The following is a 17625-nucleotide window of genomic DNA, read 5'->3' as shown; positions in this document are numbered from 1 at the left end:
ATTTTTGTGGTGTCAATTATAAAGATCGTAAAACGTAGTTCTGGTTCTACAATCCGATTCTTTTTAAGAATTCTGATAAAATTCTCATCATTTGAAGTATGTTACAAGTAGCAGAAATATGAATAAATACTGTATGTCAGCAAAGAAATATAGAAATAGCTTTTTGCAACTTGGATTTGGTGGTCTTTCCCTGGCTAACATTATTATTATTATTATTATTATTATTATTATTATTATTATTATTTAATAATAATAATAATATATTATTAATCTAAGTGCTAGTGCTATTACTACAGTATGGCTTTGCATTGGACATTAATACCCTGATATGGATACTTAGGGATAGTTATATTTTAAAATTGAACATCAGTTATGAAAAGCAAAATTAAAGGAATTGGAAGAGAAACATACAATATACAGTAATAATATGAAACTGAAAAATATCTAAACGTAGACATAAATTTGACCAAAATATGGTTTTTAACTAACTTTTTAAGCAGAACAAAAACAGGTTCATGTGGTTAAAACAGTTCAGTGTTTTGCAAAATTCTCTCCCGCACACAAATATATACAGTAGTTGGAGACTGTATCACATCTTTGCACTGTTTTTAACCACCAGGATAAAAAGTGACTGTAGAGTTGTAATTGCAGGAATGTTCCAATCTCGGATGGCAAACCTCAGATAAAGAATGTTTCCAAGCAAATACAACTCAGGTAAACAAAGTCACTAATCTAAAGGAGGATTAGAGAGAGGAAGTAAACATATGTTAGACTTTAACTAGAGATAATTAATTGTATTAATTACTGTGCTAAACAGTAACGAAAGTTAAGCAGTAACCAAAGTTAACCAATGATGGAGGATAACTAAAACTGTGTATAAATGCAAGACTAGACTCCAATAAAGATCATCATGATTCAGTTGTTCATGATCAAACAACTCGACTGCCTCGTCATTACAACAGGTGACATAATAATCTTTGTCTGTTTCTCATTTGACCTATTGCTACTCTTCACTTCAAATATAATAAATGTCTGTTACTATTCACTGATAACTGGATTATGATCATAGTCTGCATCCAAGACAACTATGTGGTGAATGTTTTACTTTTTTTCAATGGATCATTCTGCAACTTAGGTACTGAATTCTTTTAGTTAGTTAGACAGTTGTTAAGTGAATTTTGCCCTATTTTGCGAAATTTCTTGTCTCATTTGTTAAATGAATCACTGTAGTTGTTAAGTTAGTAACATGTTTATTAAGTGTATCTGTCTTCTCCAATGACTTTGCCTGTCAGAAGGTCGCAAAAGGTGATCACATGACTTTGGGACACTGCAATCATCTTAAGTATGAACCAGTTGCCAAGCATCTGAATGTGGGACTATGGGGATGCTGCATGGTCATTAGTGTGAAAAACAGTCATAAGTCACTTTTTTCAGTGCTGTTATAACTATGAATGATCACCGAATGGTTGTAAGTCAAGGACTACCTGTACTTGAATGTGTTGGAGGCAGTTATCTAGTTTGGGACTAAATTTCAATACATTATCATTATACATCATTATGACAGGTTGTTTGGAAGATATAGTGGATGTCACAACACAGTATTGTGGGCTACAGAGCAGTAATAGTTTAAAACTCGGTTCTAGCAAGGTACTACCTCAATTTTGCCTATGGCTGGGGATGTGCTTCCCCAGGAGCTGAGGTACTCCTGGGTTACTGGAACAGCAAGTGGAAACTGAGACCGGGAGGCTTTGTCTTTTCTGCGATGTGCCAGGTGCAACCATTCTTGGTGGCACAATGGTTAGAATGCAGAACTGCAGGGCTAACTCACTGCTCACTCCATCCTTCCATCCTTCCGGGGTGGGTAAAATGAGGACCCAGATTGTTGGGGGCAATATGCTGACTCTGTAAACCACTTAGAGAGGGCTGTAAAGCACCATAAAGTGAAAGGCACTGGCTATACTTCCTTATCACCAAATGAGTTTCAGTACTGTAATGCATTCTAGATGGGCCACTTGCAAAGACCTCCTGGAAACTATAGTTGGTACACAATGCATTTGGCTGCATATTAATCAGGCTAACAATATTGCAGGGAGTTTGTCTCCAAGTGTAATTCAAAGTCCTGGCAAAGACCTTTAAAATGTTACGTGGCTTAGGACCACGGTTTCATGCTGCCTGCCCAGTGTGCTGATGCAGAGTGTTTACAGAATGTCTCTACCAGCGCCAAAGTTTATTAATACTCTTTCTCCTGTTGAATACCCTACCCCCATATCATCTCTTCTCATACTCAGAAAATCTTAAAATATGACTTTTTAGATGAACATTTGGGTACTTAAATGTGATATACCTAAATTAAGACGAACCCAGCAATTTGTGTTATTTTATGGTTTTCTGATGCCACCACTGTAGTTATGTTAAATCTATATTGATAGTATATATTTATAACATACACATGTCTAATACATTTAGATTTTAAAAAATATTTATTATGCTGTAGGCCAGGGGTGTCAAACTCAAGGGCTGGGGGCTGGATCTGGCCTGTGGGGTGCTTAGATTTGGCCCATGGGGCCGCCCAAGAAACAATGAAGGACCAGTCCAGGTCTCTGCCTCTGCCAGGGAAAATGGAGCATGGGAAGGCCGCATGCAGCCCTCCCTAGCTCCGTTTTCCCTGGGAGAGGGTTGCAGGGGGTTATTGCAGCCGAAAACTGAGCTCGGGAGCCCGTTTTTACTGGCAGGTGCTCGTGCCCCCCCCCCCAACATGCTCCCCTGGTTCCCCCCACCAAGGTCAAACACAACCCTGATGCGGTCTCAATGAAATTGAGTTTGCCCACTGTAGGCTGATTAGAGTTGTGCTGGTACAATTGAAGGGACCTGGATGAAATAAATAGATAAATAAATGAAATATTTATTATTCAATGCCTTTATTTATTTCAACACTTTAATGCTTCTGGAGTATGAGAGACTGTGAGGGCATCAGGATTAAACAGTGTACATAGGAAATGTATGAATTGATATTTAGCTTTTCTAGATAAACTGCATATTTTCATAAAATTTCTATAGTATTCATAAAATTTCATATTCATAAAATTTCAAAAACTATTATTTTTGAAATGGGCATTTGAAAGCTGAATTTGACTTCTGAACACACTTCAATTCTGTAGACTGGAGCATGAATTATGCTGTTTTTTCTCTTTTCTTCTCTCACACAGAGATTGACTATATGAGCAGGCTAAAAAAAATTACTGAAAATAGAAGTCTTAAACCGTATCTCAGGTGAAGTCAATGGAAATCTTATTAAGTATGTCTATAGCACTGTCATGACAGGCAGAATAATTTATCAATCATTTCTACCCCCCTTAAAAATGCATACCACATAGTTCACTGAATGGCCCCAAATGTAAGAAACAAAACAATCTGTGGTTTTGGCCAAGAAGTAAACGTGTTGTAGCAGAACTATGCAGTCATTGGCATTCCTTTTAGTATCCTTTTCCATGTCAAGTATTCAGAGAACATTTTACGTCTCATTTATTTCTCAAGGTAGTGCACTTAATGAGTTTACAAGAGAATGGTTCTGCTGTCTCTCAGTCATCTAGAACAAATCTTTATTTCCACGCCTTAGTTATAAGAGACAAATATTTCAGAAGGATTTTTCAACTATAACTGGTCAGTCTGGGCTTTCTTTAAAAAAAAAAAAGATTTATTTTTATTCTTGTTTGGATGGACTTACACAGGATAGAGTGAAACCATGCTATAAAAAAAATAATTGCTTCATGAAGCTGAACAGGGACTCTATAGGGCTATCATAACTGTGCTACAAAAATCCAGAGAACATTTAGATGGTACCAAAGAGATATAAAAAACTCAAAGTCATCTAATTGTCATTGGAGGTTTGTTGCTAGGAGTATTATTTTTTTTCATCCTCTGTTTCACTGATGATTAAATAGTCACATTTTATACAGCCTATTTTTCCTGTCATTCTAGAAGCCTGATGAAAACTCACGAGTGATCGAAAATGCTGGAAGGAAAAGGGTTTAAGAGGGTTTGTGTGTCAGTATGTTCTGTCAGCCATCAGCCACAGAGACTCACAGGTTTGCTTTTGTTTAACTTGGTTAATTTTTGCTATTTAGTTAAGAAGTTTGAAGGCAAACTATTTTACTTGGTATAGGATTTATTCTAAATGTTGCTCTTATATTAAAAATTAGTGCATTGCAATTATCCTTAGTGCTGGATCCTGATTCCTCAGGAGGTTCAAAAGAGTGGTGGGATTAAAAAATTTTTTAGTACCAGTTCTGTGGGCGTGGCTTGGTGAGCGTGGTGTGGTTTGGTGGCCGTGGCAGGGGAAGGATACTGCAAAATCTCCATTCCATCCCCATTCCACTAACCTGCTTTCCAGCTCCGTTCTCCTGTGCAGGGCAACAAAAGAAGACCCAGCCCATCAGCTGGGACTCGGGAGGCAGAGAATAGATGGGGACTCAGCCAGTCAGAGGTGGTATTTGCAGGTTCTCAGAACTACTCAAAATTTCCACTACCAGTTCTCCAGAACTACTAAGAACCTGCTGAATGCCACCTCTGGTTCAAAACTAGTTTGGCTATTAGACATAACAGGATTGAATGATGTAACTGGCTCTCATGAAGTCATTTATGTTTTAAAATGGTAAATACACTGGAGTGGGGAATGTTATGCTTCATATGACCAAATGGAGCGCAGGAGGGCCGCTCGGGGCTCTCCCAAGCTCCGTTTTCACTGGCAAAGGTACCACAGGCCGGTCCATTGCTTTTTCCAGGATGTCCCTGTGGGCCAGATCAAAGCACTCCACAGGCTGGATCTGACCCCCAGGCCTTGAGTTTGACACCCCTGCATCAGAATTTTTTTTTAAATGTAATTGAACAACATGAACATGGTCAAAGCCATGCTAAAAAAAGGTTGAAAAGTTGGAATGCCTGAATTTACAGTAGAGTTGTAACACTTTCTATAGCTACTCTGTAATTTTGTTCACTATAAATTTAAATATATAAGTAATATTCTCTACAACGTTTACTGTAGTATTTCATTCATATACATAAAAATTACTTAATATTTTTCATTGCCTATGTCCGAGTTAGAACCAATCATATTTTCCATAGAAATCCCTTTGAATAGTGCACATTGAAATAATGCAACAATTTCATGGGATTCATTAACCACACTAATCAAGACCTGTCTGAATATCCCATCCAATCAAGCCCACCCCATCCAGTCAAGCCCAATCCAGCCATTTGAACAGCAAATTGGCATGTGATTTTTTTTCCCACCTCATTGTTAACATTGCAACAAAGAGCAAATTTCAGCTAGCATGGGCTGAAATAGTAACATATTTTAAAATGAAATCCAAGCAAAACAGATTGAGTTAATAACACTTAGAAATCTCTTAGACAGCAGTCTCTACAGTTAATCTTTCCCACTAGTGCACATCTTTGAATTAAAGCAATTTCTCTTAAAAAGTAAGTTAAGATTGTCATGCAATTAATATCAAATTACATTCCTAGAAGACATAACACAACTATAGTCTTTCTGTGAAAATCTTCCATGAAGTAAAGATTGGTTGTCAAGAAAAATGAAGTTGTATGTAAGGGAATTTAAGGTATGTAATAATACCCTGAAATGTTTTCATTTAAGAAATTAATTGGTGGTGATTTTAATCCACATCTTTCTTGTGGAGATGTAACACTACCGCAGTGAATAACACAGTATTTGACAGAACTGGGACTACTATTTTATGTCTTCTTGAGGATGCTATCATAGAAATATCTGTGCCGGCAATGCAGTCAATTCTATATTTGCAGATTTTATACCAAGACAACTTAAAAACCTTTTTATCCTGAGAGGTCTTTGTTAAAGACAAGTTGGATCTAGATTCAGTGTTTGAAAAAAATGAATTTGGATGAATCTCATGACATGTGTTGAGAGTTGATGGTAATTAGTATTAACAAATGGATTCTAAAGAAAATTCTGGAATAAAGTATTGGAATACATTGTATAATTAATCATTTTAATGATTAAGGGTTAAAAGGAATACAGAATATAATCAGTTAAAATTTTGTTCTTGCCAAAGACTGAACAAAATTTGAAATGTATTTGTTACAATTATTTATTCTTCAATACTGGATAGACAGTGTGACCACCTGATTACAACCTTAGAAAAAGAAATGAATTATTCATTTGGGTATAAAATATAATTTTCTATCAGTGTATTATAGACACTGATAAGTATTATTGTTTGTGATTAAGACTGTTCACTGTCTGTTTAAATACTGGATTTTTACAAATTTTTGTTTCTGTGTGCAATTCTGTTTAATATGCTGACTCTATGTTAACCATTAAGATAGTATAACCAATCTCTATGGGTAAGCGCTGGCTTTTTCTCAACTTACACTTAGTTCCAGGGTGAACATGAACATGCCTGCCACAGCAGCCTCTTTATTCTGCCATGTTTTCATGATCCTGCTTATATCTTGTTTCCAACTAAAGTTTTCCTTTGCTCTTCTGATGTTAAGGTAGTACTTTCTCCTTTAAGCAGGCAACAAGCAGTGGCAGTTTTGCTGCAAGTGTAACCTCACACATGTACACACAGAGAAAAATTTGAGTGCATGGACTTTACGTTATGACTCTTTGTGGGTAGCTGTGATCCATTTGAACAAACCCACACAATATACTTGTGTCAAATACAAGTAAGTTTTAATATGTCTAATGTGGTTGGTCTACCCATCTGTCAAAACTTGCTTCCTTCCCCAGCCTCTTTCTATCCCATTTCATTCTAAAGACAATGATTGGCAGATATTTTGCCAATTGGTGAGATGAGAGAGATCACAGCCAAACGATCTATCAAGCCTAGTCTTTAATGTGTTTGTACACCAAATAAATAAGTATAGGATCATTTCTGACATGGAGTTTGTGACAGGATAAGGATCACCAATGGAGCAACTACTGGTAATTCTAGGCTGGTATAATTTTCTGTTGGCTCAAGAACTGATGAATGGTACTTTAACTTGGCCTAGAGCAGGGGTTCCCAACCTGAGACGATATTCCAGGGGGTGCGAGAAAAGTCCAGGTAAATAATAGGATATTGGCTATATGTTGGCATTTTTATTTATTATGCAATGGATTAACTTTGTTTTCATTTTAGCGTTAAGTATCCTTATTTAGTGGCCGTCACATACATAGCTGAAAATATTCAATCCTACCATATATTTAATGTGTTCAGTAGTTCCTAAAGTCTAAATTTCAGGGGGTGCAAGGTTCGAGTGAAATTTCTTTAGGGATGCAGGGCGAAAAAAAGGTTGGGAACCCCTGGCCTAGAGGAAGAGCCCTCCGCTTAGGTTTGTGAAGTAATTTATGGTACAATTCCCATTACTGCCACTAGAGGGAGCATGAGAAATTCCCAGATAAAAGAAAAGAATACAAAACTTCTTTTAATGCAGGACTGGCATCAATTTATTTATTAATAACAACTTAATAATAATGAATAAATGGGCAGTTGCAACAAGAAGCCATAGAACTAGAATTTGTTGCCATATTTCTTATACTTAGGGTGTGTTGCTGTATAGTGGTACCTTGGTACTCCAATAGCACCAAAACCGCTTCACAATGCAACATTCCTCTCTAAGCTTACAGAGTCAGCATATTGCCCTCAACAGTGTGGCTGCCCATTTTACCCACCTTGAAAGGATGGAAGACTGAGTGAACCTTGAGCTGGTAAAAATTAAAATTGCCAAACTGCTGGCAGCCGGCAGTCAACACAAGTAGCAGTACTGCATTTTAACCACCATGCTACTATGGCTCTTCAAAGGCTTTGAATATCATCAAATTTGGTACTCAATTCATTTTGATGTGAAAATGTTGTCCTGGTATTCATCGTTTGTACAGTATTCAATGCACAAGTTAGAACTTGTCGATGTTGGTTGGCTTGTGACTTACTACATTATTGCTTTTGGGAAAACTTTGGTATTCAGCATTTTTAGTACGCATCACGCCTCCTGGAACCAATTAACAATGAGTACAGAGGTTCCACTGTATTTTCCCAAACATAAAGTCTGGTTTAGTAGCAGTGGTTCCATTTTCATGATTTCTATGGTAATGGTTCACATCTCGACTATCAAAATGCATTAAATGCATTCTTTACTTTTCAAGGTACCCACTATTGTGGTTCCATGACTTCGTGTGTGTGGTCTAGGGAAAAGCAAACTGTCCCCGATACTATCAATATACTGTGACTGAGGGGAAAACTGAGGACAAGACAAGAATTGGCCATATGGTATGAATCCATTAAAAAAGTTAGAGAAACTGATCCAGCAGTGAATGTGTTACACTGGAATTTAGCCTAGAACATGTGGATTAGAACCCAAATGATCTCACAGAATGGTTTTCCATTTTAGTTCTCCATTAGCAACCAGGAACTAAGAGTCCATAAAATAGCTGTGGTAAAGAAATCATTAAGAAGCTGAATGATGTAAAATATTTCATTACTGTAATTGAAAGCTGCCATTGAAATGAGATATATAAAAACAAAACAGATATTTGTAGGAATTTCCAAATCCATTAACTAAGTCTTCACTGTGCAAGCAGGAATCTGGTTTGAATAGCTTAATTACTATGTCAACCTGTGAAGATATAAGGTGGAGCCTGTATTTACATATATTAATGAATTCACATTTCTGTGTATTTGAATGGATCCTATTAACAGAGATATGCAAAGAAAAGGAGGCAGACAGAAATGAAAATGTTCGTCTAATTGATTTGAAAATAATTTAGCAGTTTGAAACTAAAACCCCACTAATACAATTCAGATTCTAATAGCAGGTCTAAAAATGGGAGTTTCATTCAGCAACCTTTATTTATTTAGTGTATGGCAAATACATGGATTTATAGTGGTTCAAGTGTTAATGTGCAGTCCATCCAGCCATTCAAGGACTGGGTCGTCTATGTTGAAAAAAATCAGACATTGGGTCAGTGTGAGCTCTTGATGGGCATTCGGACACAATGTGATGGATATTTTGTCGAGGAGCACCACAGTCACACTGAGGGGTAGAGACAAGACCCCACTTAAACTATGAGTCCTGGCAGATACCATGTTGGGTACGGATCCTGTTCAGAGTTGACCAATGTTGGTCAGGAACAGAGGTGCTATTCAGCTGGTTCGCACCTACTCTACTCTGAGTAGAGGTCCTAGGAAAGGTGTCAGAATAACACTTAGAAGGGACTTTTTGGGGGAACCCTATACCATTTCAGAGAAATGGCTGTCCAGTCTTTGAAAAATTTCCAGTAATTGATCACCCAGAACTTCTGGGGACAAGCAGTTCCACTGGTTAATTGTTCTCACTGCCAGGCAGTTTCTCCTTAGTTTTAGGTTGCTTCTCTCTTTGTTCAGTTTCCATCCATTGCTTCTTGTTTGCCTCCCGGTGCTTTGGAAAATACATCCCCCCCCATTTCTTTGTGGCAGCCCCTTAAAAGCCTGTTGCCTATCACACTCTTGGGCAAAGCATGTGAGCCATTTCCTCCTTTCAGTGGTCCATGAAAGTACATCTATAGTATGTAGATAATAAAGTCAAATAAGGTGAACAACATTTTTACAGAACTATGGATAAGTTGAGGCTGGGTGACAAGGAATGGCTGGGAGGGGAGGGGCTAGGTGAGGCACCCCTTGATGTGAGTGACATTGAGTTGGCTACGCCCACCCAGTCACATGACCACCAAGCCATACCCACCCAGTCACACGACCAATAAGCACGTCTACCCAGTCACATGACCACTAAGCCACACCCACCCAGTCACATGACCACCAAGCCACGCCCACCAAATAAACCACATCCACAGAACGGGTAGTAAAAAAATTTGAATTCCACTACTGGTCAGGAAGGTCAAAACTTGGCACCTTTTGTGTAGGGTCATCTATGTAACTGCCTGTATCTGGGCATTCAGCAGCCCATTTGGTTTTCCACTGTATGTTGATGTTGTTAGATAGCTGTTGAGTGAGTGCCAGAGAGGGATTTAAGTCCTGGATTTAAGTCTGCCAATGGATAGATGGATAGATGCCTGGAGCCCTGATGGTGTTGGGGAGCCTGTTTCTTGGCGTTGTTAATTGGGATGATCATTTAGTGCTATTGCTTGGCTCTATTTTATTTTATTGTTGTTTTTATTCTGTTTTTTTTATTGTGAGCTTCTCAGAATCTGGCACCTGAGATGTAAATATAAATTTATAAATAAATTTATATAAATTTAATAAACAAACAAACAAATAATATATCATGGCCACCATCTTGATTTATCTGACTACACCTCACAGATTTCCCTGCCACCTGCAACTGGATTGCATTTTATTATCATCGTGTACAGTTGTTTTAGATTCCTTCATTTGCTACTACTTCAGTGCCACCTCTGTTGTAGCTTTCTGCAGTGGCTTATATTACACAGCATCGCACAGCAAATCTGGCTTGACTAGGTCTTTCAGCAAAAGCAACGCCTTGCATTGTCCTTACGATACAATGGTGTAGTTATTGTGCTTTATGAAGTTCCTGTACGCTGCCCTGACTTAATTATTTTAATTGAATGATAATTACATGCCCTCTCTCAATCTTCTTTGTCAAAGCAATCAGCATCATACTTTCTGCCTTGCTATGCTACAGTGATTTTATTGGTCTTGCTGTTTTTGTATAGCACAACAGGAAAATATCGGCTTGATTGTCCTGGCAACTGGGTGATAATTTTTCCCCCTGCCATCTAAAAATAAGAAAAGCCATGAAAATATATTCATTTATCTTCTTGCCTTCAATTGCTGGAGGATGAATTTTCTATACTCTTCATGAAAAGTACCTTGCTATTAAGTTTAGCCTCATTTCCAAGCAGAGGATTGGATGGACTTCTCCCTGCTGTTCACCTAGGCATGTGCTTTCTAAGAACCTCGCTAACCTGCATCAATAATACCCTATTCTCTCTACTCCCGTCTTTTTAAAATCACTTTCCATTTTGAAAAGAATTCCAAATGTGTAACTCATCCAGTATTCTGTGTTATTTTTATTATATTCATGTGAGGCACAATAGAAAATGGCATCTATGGGCAGGAGAAGAATCCTCCGATTCCCCATTGGCAATCTGAGCCTCCAGCTCCTTAAGCACAAATTAGCAGTTCAGCATCCCTACAGGGCATTAGGCAAGGCCCACTTCTGAATAAGTAGAGCCAGCCACCCTCATTATATTGTGAATATTTTTCCAAAGGGATAAATCATTGTAACGTTGCAATGAAAACAGTAGAATCTTGTGTCGCCTAGAAGACCAGATTTATTATGGGAAGGCCTTTTACAAAGTAGCATTCATGGCGATTTCATTAATTTTTTGGGTGCTACACAATTCTTTACTGTTTGATGGTGAAGCTTTGTAACCACTTCCCCATAGCAGATGTTCAGGATTCTTTAACTTCTCCAAGAAATAATTTACAAAATGCTTTTTTTAAAATTGGACTTGTTTCCTACCACTTCCTTCAGTCCATTAACACCAGCAGGAGCATCCTATAAATCACCCTTTCTGTATGCTTTCTTCCCACACAATTATATATCAGCTAATTTGAAATCTCCCGGCTACAAAGTTTCTGCCAGCAATCTACATTCATCAGAGGGCTAGTAAGGTTCAGATGTTACCCGAGTTCTTTGATTTTCTGTGGTTAGGGCTGGGTCTCAATGTGGGTGGCCCATCTCAGTTAGATTAGAAGTATAGGTAAATGAATGGGATATTAATTCATCCCGGAAGCGCTACATGAGAGAAAGAACCAGATGTACATGGAAAGCTAGGACGGGCAGATTACAAACAGAATCAGCATTCAAGAGGATACGGCCAATCTAAAAGCATATTTGGAAACAGATGTGAGAGTCAAGGAAGCAGCACTTTTATTTCATCAAATTCAGACTAAGATGGGCTAGGCTGCCAGTTGAGCTTCTTGAAAGTGGAAATCACATTGCCTATTCAGTTAGAAGGCTTCCCTCCCATTATTCATTCCTTTCATCCCCCTTTTTGTATCAGTGGTGCATTTCAAAAATTGTTAACACCGGTTCAGTGGGTGGGGCTTGGTGGGGCATGCTTTGCGGGTGCGCACACACTTTGTGTGCGGGTGCCAAATGTGCACTTTGTGCAGGCGCAGAGGCATTTTGACTCACCACCTGAAATCCTGCACTCTCCCTGTCCCTTCAGCAGCTGCCGCGCAGCAATTGCTGTGCTGCGCAAAGCAGCTGTGCTTCAAAAGCAGGACATAAAGATTAGTATGAGAGCCCGGCTGGTTGGGTGGGCCCAACATAAGAGCATCAGAGAGAACCGGTTTGGTCTCCGCTGCTCATTGCCGCTACCCAGGGGTGGGATTCCAATTTTTTAACAACCGGTTCTGTGGGCATGGCTAAGTTGGTGGGCGTGGCCTGGTGGTCATGTTATTGGCTGGGCATGGCCAACTCAATATCACTCACATCGAGGCACGCATCTCCTCGCCTAGCCTCATGACTGTGGGGATGCTGCAACAGTCGTAAGTGTGAAAAATGGTCATAAGTCATTTTTTTCAGTGCCATTGTAACTTCAAATGGTCACTCTACACAAGCAAAGTACCAGCAAAGGAGGGAAAAATAACTCCAGAGAAGTTCCAGAAACAGGAAGACTAGTCCTGCCAAGAATGTAATAAGTGTTAATGGAGAGGCAGTTTCTGTAAGCAACACCAGAATGTTTCTTTCCTGCCTTCCTTGCAGGATTAGGCCAGTAATTTCTTCTAACAACTGGTTCTCCAAACTGCTTAGAATGTTAACAACCAGTTCTAGCAAATAGGTGTGAACTGGTAGAATCCCACCCCTGCCGCTACTGGCTCAGCAGAACTGGGCCGAACTGGTAGCATACCACCACTGCTTTGAATAATGCCAAAAGGGAAAATGTTTGGTGACTTAGATGAAAGGAAAAGGAACCATCTTGATACTCATTTTGTCCAATCCCTCTGATATATACCACAGAGTTTCAGCAGTTCCAAGAAAGCTCCACATCCATTTGCATTGCTCAGCTGAACTTGAGGACACAGATAAACCTCCAAGTAGTCTCAACGATTCTCTAAAAGAATGCAAATAACCAGCTGTCTGCAAGGAGTATAAATCCTTCCATTCCCCACCATCCATTCAGAGCTGAAGAAGCTTCTTGGATGAGAAGCAACACATCTTCAAAGAAAAACAAGAAAAAAAAAGAAAAACCAGAAAGTCCAGTTGACTCTTGAAAAAGCATCTTTGGGACAACCATGACCTGGATGACTGAGAATCTCCATAGACATTCTGGTAAACAGATTTTGATGGAAACACTCCTGCCAACAAAAAAACCGAAGGGCATGCAGAATATCCACCCTCTTTTTTCCTTGGTCTGTTTATTATTCTAATTCATGGAATAAATTTCAGGAGCAGCTATATGCAAGCCATTCAATGTTTGTTCTCTTACTTCTCATGTTCACTGTAGGAGCAATTCAGGAATCTATACAATTTGAAGCTGACAAACAAGCCAAAATATTGCTTAAATTCTTCCAGGAAGTCAAACTGGAAGAACGTAAGAGACAAATTACCATTTTATCTCCAAAGTAAAATCCCTCAAAGCTAGTTTCCATGGCTGAAGATTGATTTCTACCAGGATCCCTCCAATTCTAGTCTAACACTTATTACACCAGTGTATGACTGTTTCCCAAAATAGACAGACGGTAACTGGGACTGGGAATTTCATTGCTAAGTGACATGATTGTAAAGCACGAAGTCACATGACCATACTGACTTATGATGGCAGTTCTGGCACCATTCTTAGGTGAATTCTGCATAGTCACAATGCTCCATGGTCAAGTGATAGCCATTTGTGATTTCCTGCTGACTTCCATACCTTTTGTGGTGAAGATCATGTGACTGTGAGACTTTCAACTTTGTAATTACAAGGTAGTTGCTAAGCACTTGAACTCTGATCACATGACCATGGGGATGTTGAGATGGTTGTAATTATGTTCGATGTGCTTCTAATTCACCATTGTTGTAATTTTGAACAGTCATTCAACAAATGGATATTAAAAATAGACCATGGGGAGTAATAGGGAGACATTAGAATATCTGTCAACTGCAGAAATCTTGTTATTGACAGGAAAAAAATAAGTTGAAGCATGTTCATTGGCTTTCAGTATGTCAGTTTTGCAATATCTCAATGACAAGAAAGCATTCTCAAACAACCTAGAGAATAAATGTTTAAAAACTAAGTAGCAGCATCTTTAAGAATCACCTTGAAAGTTAGTTATTAGTTAGAAAAGATAATATATACATTATTCTCACAATCACAGTTTAAGTGTTGTCATTTGTTCGGATGTCAGTCACCAGTGCAACTTTATCTTCTTTATTAAGATTAGTTTAAATCCCAAATGTTCTTGGGCTATCATTGCTGCTTCATCTATGACAATATTATTCCCAAAACCGAAAAACTTAAGATTCAATTTTTTAACATCATTAGCCAGGCAGGGTGGGGAAAATACAATTGTAATATGTATTGATAGATTAAGATCTTTTTATTTATACCTCTAATACATTCTTTCTCGACCTCATAACTTTAAGATGTGCAGACTTTAACTGCCAGAAATCCCTAGCCAGTATAACTAGCTGGGGAATTCTGGAGGCTGAAGTTCACACATCTTAAAATTGCTGACGTTAAGAAACATGGTTCTACTCTATAACCTCCTTCCTCTGGAGAAGCAGCACTGATTTCCAGGGGTTATTCTAGAGGGGTATTTCCTCCCCCCTCATATTCCCTCTAGTGTCAGTTAAAACAAAAATCATGACAAATTATTTGCTTTATTGTTGATCCATTTCTTCCTGTGTGGTCCACCAGTGTCCACCAAGAAAAGTTTATGAAAGTGCATACTTTGTTTTGAAATCTGATCTGTTTTCCTCTCTTTTTAGTCTTGACAAAGATTGGCCAAATGGACCAATTTACTTGTGAACCCTTTTAACAGTTACATTCTTACTATATGGGCAGAAGGATGTTTGTAAATGCCAGGCTGAATATTTATTCCTGTCCTTACACAAGTCATTAATCAATGGTGAAAATGTTCCTATTTGGCTACTGAACTTTAGCTCCCAGACATGTTATTACTCATACTTTCTTTCTTTCTTGGCATTATTTCTGTGTGAATTCCCTTTGAAAACTCTCATAAAGGTTTAAATGTATTAAAATGCAGAGTTTGTTTTGGAAGTGTTTTAGCTGAGCTTGCAAACAATATTAACAGTCTCAACAAAAGTATTCATTTTGCTTTCATGACGACAACTCAGAGTTGAAAATAGCCAGATAGTAAAAGGATTTCAGGATGTAACATTTAAGAAGAAAAGATAATGCATGTAAAAAATATACAAAGATATCAAACTGCCTTAAGTTCATAATAAGAATTTGGTTTCAGATCTATGTAATAAATATATAGATTTCTGTTTGTTTTTATTTCTTCTTTTCTCTGTAACTCATTCAGTCAAGGAGGGCAGCTAGTTGTTTTGAGTTAAATCATTTCTTTTCCATTGTTAAAGGGAATTTATTCCAGAAAATTCTGCCTTAGGCTAGATTCCACAAATCAAGTCTACTTCATCCTATCAGATGTGGCAGTCCAAAAATGACACTATCTCCTTTTTTCTCCAGGTTTATATATTCCTATTTGAGTGTGTATGAAAATCACAGACTAATGAAACACAGACTGGGGTGGACTGCAGTCTCAGAAGATGAAACTGCTTAGTATGATCATATTTTTCAAAGAGGGCTACAAAAACGTCACACAATCTTGGGATGCTCTTTGGTGTGTTTCTGGCACTGCCAAAGGAATATAAGTTCCTTGGGAATTCATTAATCACCCCCATAATTTTGGATTGGAGCTACCATAGGCAGGTTGCAAAACCCTGGATGGCCAATAGAGGGTAGGAAAGACTTTGGGTTCTCAGCATCTCCTTACTTTCATCTGATGGTTGTCCAAATCATTGCAGCAGAGAGGAGCCCCAATTCTGGTGGGCTTGTAGCAGCATGCAAATAGAGTCTGAAGGGCTATAAATTTCAGGTCAGATAAGGAAAATGGATGAAGTTTGTTTGTCTGAACTGTATAAGCAAACAATGTAGTCACTTCGGACGCTAAAATGTCAAGGAAAAAAACCCACATATTAAAAAATTATACTTTTCTGGGGAGATGAGGATGTTGATTGCATGTTTTGCCTAGGGCAGTAGTTTCTAGCAGCTAAGCTGAAGCCAGAGATGAAAATGGATAGTTTAATGAACAGTGGGTACAATAGGCAATGTACGTGGCTTCATTAAATGACCTGTGACCTGTTAGCTCACTTTTTTTTTACAAAGGTATAATGCTTTTTCAAATGCAATAGACCTATGCTGAGAAACAGCCTGACTGATCACAGATATGGGATACTTCTGAGCCTGCAACCTGATCATTGGCAGCTAAACCCACTGTTCAAAGCATCTGTTTAAGGCTCTGCCCTGCTGTATCACATGTTAAGGAAAATGATGGGAGGCTATTCTTCCTGCTACTAAGTAATTTCCCTTGTTGCTAGGGAAATCCATTAATTATGTTCTTTAACTTTTACACGTTAGAATTGTTAAGGACAGCAACATTTCCTTGCCTTGTTACCAAGGCAGAAGAGGCAATTTGGCAATTCTAGCAGTTCAGTTGCTTCTGGCATACTCTTCTGCCAGCTCAAGGACTGGAAAACAGCACTTTAGTAAAAGCATAAAAACAGAGTATTCTCCTAATTCAGAGATGAGCAATCAGAGGCTGGGTGCACCCTTGTCCCTTTTTTGCCATTTATAATCCCTTTCCTACCAACTTGATGGTATTATTTTCTGCCAGTCTGAAGTGCAAAGATATAAAACTACAAAGATATAAAACTGCAAAGATACAAAACTGCAAAGATATAAAACTGCAATTATTCCAAAAGCAACTCAACACAGGGGTTCTTTTTGTTTCTTTTTAAAGCTATCCCTTTCCTCTCAAATGCTGCAGTGAAAAAAACAGTTATAGGTATTACACAATTTTCTCTTGCCTAACTAATTTCATCACCATTTGGTCCTGGGCACACATTAATTTTGGAGTTTGATCCTTGAGCTGGGCAAAAACGTCTCATCCCTGCCATAGTGGAAGGGAAGGACAATGAAGACAGACTGGCTTGTTCCTGGCCAGTAGGGTGTTACCCAACTCTGTCACATAAAATTCAGGTTGTATCTAAGACCCAACACATCTAATGGACCACTTTTTTCTTTAAGAATCTTTATTAGTTAAGCTCTATCTTCACTGTCCTTTCCTTCCTCTAAGACAGGGATGAGATTTTTTTGCCCAGATCAAGGGTCAAACTCCAAAATTAATATGTGGCCAGGACAAAACTAAATTTGATTTCATCTGAAGTTTAATTTCAGTTCATATTAAAAATGTAATTTTATGAATATATTCTATATTTCCCTTCTGGGCATATTAAAAATTATAATAACAATAACAACAACTTGAACACCATAGGCCAGTGGTGGCTAACCATTTTTGGCTCCCGTGCCAAAAATTGTGTGCGCGCTTGCGCTCGCGTGTCAGCATCCAG

This window comes from Pseudonaja textilis, chromosome 2, assembly GCF_049901715.1.
Source record: "Pseudonaja textilis isolate UNSWEBS1 chromosome 2, rPseTex1.2, whole genome shotgun sequence".
Taxonomy (NCBI): Eukaryota; Metazoa; Chordata; class Lepidosauria; order Squamata; family Elapidae; genus Pseudonaja; species Pseudonaja textilis.
Note: the sequence above shows the minus strand (reverse complement) of the source record.